This window comes from Oncorhynchus keta, unplaced genomic scaffold (genome assembly GCF_023373465.1).
Source record: "Oncorhynchus keta strain PuntledgeMale-10-30-2019 unplaced genomic scaffold, Oket_V2 Un_contig_6633_pilon_pilon, whole genome shotgun sequence".
In the NCBI taxonomy this organism is placed as follows: domain Eukaryota; kingdom Metazoa; phylum Chordata; class Actinopteri; order Salmoniformes; family Salmonidae; genus Oncorhynchus; species Oncorhynchus keta.
Genome location: NW_026288969.1, coordinates 13,714 through 21,483, shown reverse-complemented (window position 1 = coordinate 21,483; position 7,770 = coordinate 13,714). Strand labels below are relative to the sequence as shown.

The 7,770-nt window shown below is 48.4% G+C and overlaps 1 long non-coding RNA gene across 12 annotated transcripts; it reads right to left on the bottom strand.

Annotated features, from left to right (window-relative positions):
• Positions 1-3,086: 3,086 nt before the first annotated feature.
• On the bottom strand, positions 3,087-4,486 carry LOC127926028 (uncharacterized). Of its 12 annotated transcripts, XR_008123149.1 has the most exons (5): positions 3,921-4,486; positions 3,746-3,804; positions 3,515-3,688; positions 3,289-3,460; positions 3,129-3,234 (listed from the first exon to the last, which is right to left on the bottom strand). It is a non-coding gene; the product is annotated as an uncharacterized LOC127926028 (long non-coding RNA). The 12 variants fall into 12 exon arrangements; XR_008123147.1 differs by lacking the exon at positions 3,129-3,234 and adding an exon at positions 3,087-3,123 and having other exon boundaries at positions 3,515-3,804; positions 4,149-4,486; XR_008123148.1 differs by lacking the exon at positions 3,746-3,804 and having other exon boundaries at positions 3,515-3,745; positions 3,863-4,486.
• Between the last annotated feature and the right edge of the window lie 3,284 nt (positions 4,487-7,770).

The window sequence follows — 7,770 nt, the reverse complement described above, 5'->3', positions numbered from 1 at the left end:
CCCTGAGAGTTTCCCACAACACCAAGCCAGCCCATAACAAGATGAACATGCCCTGAGAGTTCCCCACAACACCAAGCCAGCCCATAACAAGATGAACATGCCCTGAGAGTTCCCCACAACACCAAGCCAGCCTATAACAAGATGAACATGCCCTGAGAGTCCCCACAACACCAAGCCAGCCCATAACAAGATGAACATGCCCTGAGAGTTCCCCACAACACCAAGCCAGCCCATAACAAGATGAACATGCCCTGAGAGTTCCCCACAACACCAAGCCAGCCCATAACAAGATGAACATGCCCTGAGAGTTCCCCACAACACCAAGCCAGCCAATAACAAGATGAACATGCCCTGAGAGTTCCCCACAACACCAAGCCAGCCCATAACAAGATGAACATGCCCTGAGAGTTCCCCACAACACCAAGCCAGCCCATAACAAGATGAACATGCCCTGAGAGTTCCCACAACACCAAGCCAGCCCATAACAAGATGAACATGCCCTGAGAGTTCCCCACAACACCAAGCCAGCCCATAACAAGATGAACATGCCCTGAGAGTTCCCACAACACCAAGCCAGCCCATAACAAGATGAACATGCCCTGAGAGTCCCCACAACACCAAGCCAGCCCATAACAAGATGAACATGCCCTGAGAGTTCCCCACAACACCAAGCCAGCCCATAACAAGATGAACATGCCCTGAGAGTTCCCACAACACCAAGCCAGCCCATAACAAGATGAACATGCCCTGAGAGTCCCCACAACACCAAGCCAGCCCATAACAAGATGAACATGCCCTGAGAGTTCCCCACAACACCAAGCCAGCCCATAACAAGATGAACATGCCCTGAGAGTTCCCCACAACACCAAGCCAGCCCATAACAAGATGAACATGCCCTGAGAGTTCCCCACAACACCAAGCCAGCCCATAACAAGATGAACATGCACTGAGAGTTCCCACAACACCAAGCCAGCCCATAACAAGATAAACATGCCCTGAGAGTTCCCCACAACACCAAGCCAGCCCATAACAAGATGAACATGCCCTGAGAGTTCCCACAACACCAAGCCAGCCCATAACAAGATGAACATGCCCTGAGAGTCCCCACAACACCAAGCCAGCCCATAACAAGATGAACATGCCCTGAGAGTTCCCCACAACACCAAGCCAGCCCATAACAAGATGAACATGCCCTGAGAGTTCCCACAACACCAAGCCAGCCCATAACAAGATGAACATGCCCTGAGAGTTCCCCACAACACCAAGCCAGCCCATAACAAGATGAACATGCCCTGAGAGTTCCCACAACACCAAGCCAGCCCATAACAAGATGAACATGCCCTGAGAGTTCCCCACAACACCAAGCCAGCCCATAACAAGATGAACATGCCCTGAGAGTCCCCACAACACCAAGCCAGCCCATAACAAGATGAACATGCCCTGAGAGTTCCCCACAACACCAAGCCAGCCCATAACAAGATGAACATGCCCTGAGAGTTCACCACAACACCAAGCCAGCCCATAACAAGATGAACATGCCCTGAGAGTTCCCACAACAACAAGCCAGCCCATAACAAGATGAACATGCCCTGAGAGTCCCCACAACACCAAGCCAGCCCATAACAAGATGAACATGCCCTGAGAGTTCCCCACAACACCAAGCCAGCCCATAACAAGATGAACATGCCCTGAGAGTTCCCCACAACACCAAGCCAGCCCATAACAAGATGAACATGCCCTGAGAGTTCCCCACAACACCAAGCCAGCCCATAACAAGATGAACATGCCCTGAGAGTTCACCACAACACCAAGCCAGCCCATAACAAGATGAACATGCCCTGAGAGTTCCCACAACACCAAGCCAGCCCATAACAAGATGAACATGCCCTGAGAGTTCCCCACAACACCAAGCCAGCCCATAACAAGATGAACATGCCCTGAGAGTTCCCCACAACACCAAGCCAGCCCATAACAAGATGAACATGCCCTGAGAGTTCCCCACAACACCAAGCCAGCCCATAACAAGATGAACATGCCCTGAGAGTTCCCACAACACCAAGCCAGCCCATAACAAGATGAACATGCCCTGAGAGTTCCCCACAACACCAAGCCAGCCCATAACAAGATGAACATGCCCTGAGAGTTCCCCACAACACCAAGCCAGCCCATAACAAGATGAACATGCCCTGAGAGTTCCCACAACACCAAGCCAGCCCATAACAAGATGAACATGCCCTGAGAGTTCCCCACAACACCAAGCCAGCCCATAACAAGATGAACATGCCCTGAGAGTTCCCCACAACACCAAGCCAGCCCATAACAAGATGAACATGCCCTGAGAGTTCCCACAACACCAAGCCAGCCCATAACAAGATGAACATGCCCTGAGAGTTCCCACAACACCAAGCCAGCCCATAACAAGATGAACATGCCCTGAGAGTTCCCACAACACCAAGCCAGCCCATAACAAGATGAACATGCCCTGAGAGTTCCCCACAACACCAAGCCAGCCCATAACAAGATGAACATGCCCTGAGAGTCCCCACAACACCAAGCCAGCCCATAACAAGATGAACATGCCCTGAGAGTTCCCACAACACCAAGCCAGCCTATAACAAGATGAACATGCCCTGAGAGTTCCCCACAACACCAAGCCAGCCCATAACAAGATGAACATGCCCTGAGAGTCCCCACAACACCAAGCCAACCCATAACAAGATGAACATGCCCTGAGAGTTCCCACACCACCAAGCCAACCCATAACAAGATGAACATGCCCTGAGAGTTCCCCACAACACCAAGCCTGCCCATAACAAGATGAACATGCCCTGAGAGTTCCCACAACACCAAGCCAGCCCATAACAAGATGAACATGCCCTGAGAGTTCCCACAACACCAAGCCAGCCCATAACAAGATGAACATGCCCTGAGAGTTCCCACAACACCAAGCCAGCCCATAACAAGATGAACATGCCCTGAGAGTTCCCCACAACACCAAGCCAGCCCATAACAAGATGAACATGCCCTGAGAGTTCCCCACAACACCAAGCCAGCCCATAACAAGACCTCTCCTCTCTGTAACACAGCAAGCTAACATAAAGAAGGCCTCATTTCAACAACAACCTCTCCTCTCAGTCACACAGCAAGCTAACATAAAGGCCTCATTTCAACAACAACCTCTCCTCTCTGTCACACAGCAAGCTAACATAAAGAAGGCCTCATTTCAACAACAACCTCTCCTCTCAGTCACACAGCAAGCTAACATAAAGGCCTCATTTCAACAACAACCTCTCCTCTCAGTCACACAGCAAGCTAACATAAAGAAGGCCTCATTTCAACAACAACCTCTCCTCTCTCAGTCACACAGCAAGCTAACATAAAGGCCTCATTTCAACAACAACCTCTCCTCTCTCAGTCACACAGCAAGCTAACATAAAGAAGGCCTCATTTCAACAACAACCTCTCCTCTCAGTCACACAGCAAGCTAACATAAAGGCCTCATTTCAACAACAACCTCTCCTCTCTGTCACACAGCAAGCTAACATAAAGAAGGCCTCATTTCAACAACAACCTCTCCTCTCTCGTCACACAGCAAGCTAACATAAAGAAGGCCTCATTTCAACAACAACCTCTCCTCTCTCAGTCACACAGCAAGCTAACATAAAGAAGGCCTCATTTCAACAACAACCTCTCCTCTCTGTCACACAGCAAGCTAACATAAAGAAGGCCTCATTTCAACAACAACCTCTCCTCTCTCAGTCACACAGCAAGCTAACATAAAGAAGGCCTCATTTCAACAACAACCTCTCCTCTCTCGTCACACAGCAAGCTAACATAAAGAAGGTCTCATTTCAGCAACAACCTCTCCTCTCTCGTCACACAGCAAGCTAACATAAAGAAGGCCTCATTTCAACAACAACCTCTCCTCTCTGTCACACAGCAAGCTAACATAAAGAAGGCCTCATTTCAACAACAACCTCTCCTCTCTGTCACACAGCAAGCTAACATAAAGAAGGCCTCATTTCAACAACAACCTCTCCTCTCTGTCACACAGCAAGCTAACATAAAGAAGGCCTCATTTCAACAACAACCTCTCCTCTCTGTCACACAGCAAGCTAACATAAAGAAGGCCTCATTTCAACAACAACCTCTCCTCTCTCAGTCACACAGCAAGCTAACATAAAGAAGGCCTCATTTCAACAACAACCTCTCCTCTCTCAGTCACACAGCAAGCTAACATAAAGAAGGCCTCATTTCAACAACAACCTCTCCTCTCTCAGCAAGCTAACATAAAGAAGGCAACGTCACTTCAATTACAGTCCCCTGACCCTCTCCACAACCCCTCGGTGGAAAAGGGACATTAGTGTCCTCTAACGGCGTGACAGAACAGCTCCTGTGGCTGAGCATGTTGAGGCCTCTGGTATCACATTTAACTCAGGTAAATAATAAATAAAGTAATTCAGATGTCACATAATAACCCTAAGTAGCTATTGTTATCAAAGTATCCCATCTTTGATTTAATGCCATTGGAGTTTTCAGATCCAGAGTAAGGACTGAAACTGGTTTTAAGTGGCCTTTTCGTTGACTTAAGCCAATATCTATATCTTCTATTGACTATTTCTCTAAACCATGATTCAGCTAATCTTAAACATTAGGCATCCATTTTGTTGAAGCAGAACTACTGTAATAGAACAGTGCTGGCCTTGGTCTGAAATAGGTGCCAGAACTGTTTGTATTTAGGTGCAGGAGCTCCATCATACTTTGAGCTAATATTCTATAAGAGGTGCCAGAACTCAGCCCCAGTGAGTTCCTGTCCAAGTCAAGCACTGCAATAGAGTATTAACATCGTCTACGGACTTCAGAATTCCAGTCACAGTTGGATATCGCTGGTGCTGCTATAGTGACAGAGCGGGAGAAAGAGACAGAGCGGGAGAAAGAGACAGAGCGGGAGAAAGAGACAGAGCGGGAGAAAGAGTAGGAGAGGATGGTGAGTGACAGAGAGGAGAAAGAGTAGGAGAGGATGGTGAGTGACAGAGAGGAGAAAGAGTAGGAGAGGATGGTGAGTGACAGAGAGGAGAAAGAGTAGGAGAGGATGGTGAGTGACAGAGAGGAGAAAGAGTAGGAGAGGATGGTGAGTGACAGAGAGGAGAAAGAGTAGGAGAGGATGGTGAGTGACAGAGAGGAGAAAGAGTAGGAGAGGATGGTGAGTGACAGAGAGGAGAAAGAGTCAGAGCGGGAGAAAGAGACAGAGCGGGAGAAAGAGACAGAGCGGGAGAAAGAGACAGAGCGGGAGAAAGAGACAGAGCGGGAGAAAGAGACAGAGCGGGAGAAAGAGTAGGAGAGGATGGTGAGTGACAGAGAGGAGAAAGAGTAGGAGAGGATGGTGAGTGACAGAGAGGAGAAAGAGTAGGAGAGGATGGTGAGTGACAGAGGAGAAAGAGTAGGAGAGGATGGTGAGTGACAGAGAGGAGAAAGAGTAGGAGAGGATGGTGAGTGACAGAGAGGAGAAAGAGTAGGAGAGGATGGTGAGTGACAGAGAGGAGAAAGAGTAGGAGAGGATGGTGAGTGACAGAGAGGAGAAAGAGTAGGAGAGGATGGTGAGTGACAGAGAGGAGAAAGAGACAGAGCGGGAGAAAGAGACAGAGCGGGAGAAAGAGACAGAGCGGGAGAAAGAGACAGAGCGGGAGAAAGAGACAGAGCGGGAGAAAGAGACAGAGCGGGAGAAAGAGACAGAGCGGGAGAAAGAGTAGGAGAGGATGGTGAGTGACAGAGAGGAGAAAGAGTAGGAGAGGATGGTGAGTGACAGAGAGGAGAAAGAGTAGGAGAGGATGGTGAGTGACAGAGAGGAGAAAGAGTAGGAGAGGATGGTGAGTGACAGAGAGGAGAAAGAGTCAGAGCGGGAGAAAGAGACAGAGCGGGAGAAAGAGACAGAGCGGGAGAAAGAGACAGAGCGGGAGAAAGAGACAGAGCGGGAGAAAGAGACAGAGCGGGAGAAAGAGTAGGAGAGGATGGTGAGTGACAGAGAGGAGAAAGAGTAGGAGAGGATGGTGAGTGACAGAGAGGAGAAAGAGTAGGAGAGGATGGTGAGTGACAGAGAGGAGAAAGAGTCAGAGCGGGAGAAAGAGACAGAGCGGGAGAAAGAGACAGAGCGGGAGAAAGAGACAGAGCGGGAGAAAGAGACAGAGCGGGAGAAAGAGTAGGAGAGGATGGTGAGTGACAGAGAGGAGAAAGAGTAGGAGAGGATGGTGAGTGACAGAGAGGAGAAAGAGTAGGAGAGGATGGTGAGTGACAGAGAGGAGAAAGAGTAGGAGAGGATGGTGAGTGACAGAGAGGAGAAAGAGTAGGAGAGGATGGTGAGTGACAGAGAGGAGAAAGAGTAGGAGAGGATGGTGAGTGACAGAGAGGAGAAAGAGTAGGAGAGGATGGTGAGTGACAGAGAGGAGAAAGAGTAGGAGAGGATGGTGAGTGACAGAGAGGAGAAAGAGTAGGAGAGGATGGTGAGTGACAGAGGAGAAAGAGTAGGAGAGGATGGTGAGTGACAGAGAGGAGAAAGAGTAGGAGAGGATGGTGAGTGACAGAGAGGAGAAAGAGTAGGAGAGGATGGTGAGTGACAGAGAGGAGAAAGAGTAGGAGAGGATGGTGAGTGACAGAGAGGAGAAAGAGTAGGAGAGGATGGTGAGTGACAGAGAGGAGAAAGAGTAGGAGAGGATGGTGAGTGACAGAGAGGAGAAAGAGTAGGAGAGGATGGTGAGTGACAGAGAGGAGAAAGAGTAGGAGAGGATGGTGAGTGACAGAGAGGAGAAAGAGTAGGAGAGGATGGTGAGTGACAGAGAGGAGAAAGAGTAGGAGAGGATGGTGAGTGACAGAGAGATGCTCTAGTTTATCAGACAGTATTAGTGTGCCTAGTCCTACCCTGGCTGACTTCACCATGTTCCCAACACATGTCTGTATCCCAAATGTCACCCTATTCCTTACACAGTGCACTACTTTTGGCCACGGCCCATTGGTCGCTGGTCAAAAGTAGTGCACTGTATAGGGAGTCATTTGGAACGCAACCTATATCTTCCCCGTACACTACGTCTGCAACTACACAATAAGAACACTGTCCAAAAGCACCGAACCCACAGCCTTCAGCAGCAAGACTGAGAACTGTAGGAGACCAATAAGAAGATGTTGTTCCTGATGTACTTACGCAGTGTATTCATAGGGTAAGACAGACTCCACAGAATCCAGTCTGTTCACAAATATCTCGATGGTCGACTGAAAACAATCAAAAGCAGTTATTTTCTCAAAATGGTAGATGACAAGTATCGGCAACAACATCTAGAATACAGTACATATTACAGCTCAAAGGCACAATTAGGCAATTAGACTAGAGATCTGAAATGGGAGGGAGGAGTTTACAGGAAAACTTTACAGGATTTATTTATGTCCTGTTCCGCAGTGGAATTGATTCTTATCAGTTCTTATTCAGGCCCTTCCTCAAAGAACAACTGTCATGCAGTTGACAGCTCTCTTTTAGATTAGGATAATACGGAATTTCGGACATAATTAAAATTTTAAATGACAAGTAACTTCTGATCAAAAGTATGGATGAACTAATTCGCTATCTACAACACAAGTTAAGCAGTTGTCTCACAAGTAGTAGCCCAACTAGCTCGTAGGGGTGCTAAATTAGCTAGCTAGCTTTCTAGCGACCAATATGCATTACAAATAGCTTACTGTGTGACTGGTTGGCCAACAACACTGGTTCTAACTAGCTCCATTTAG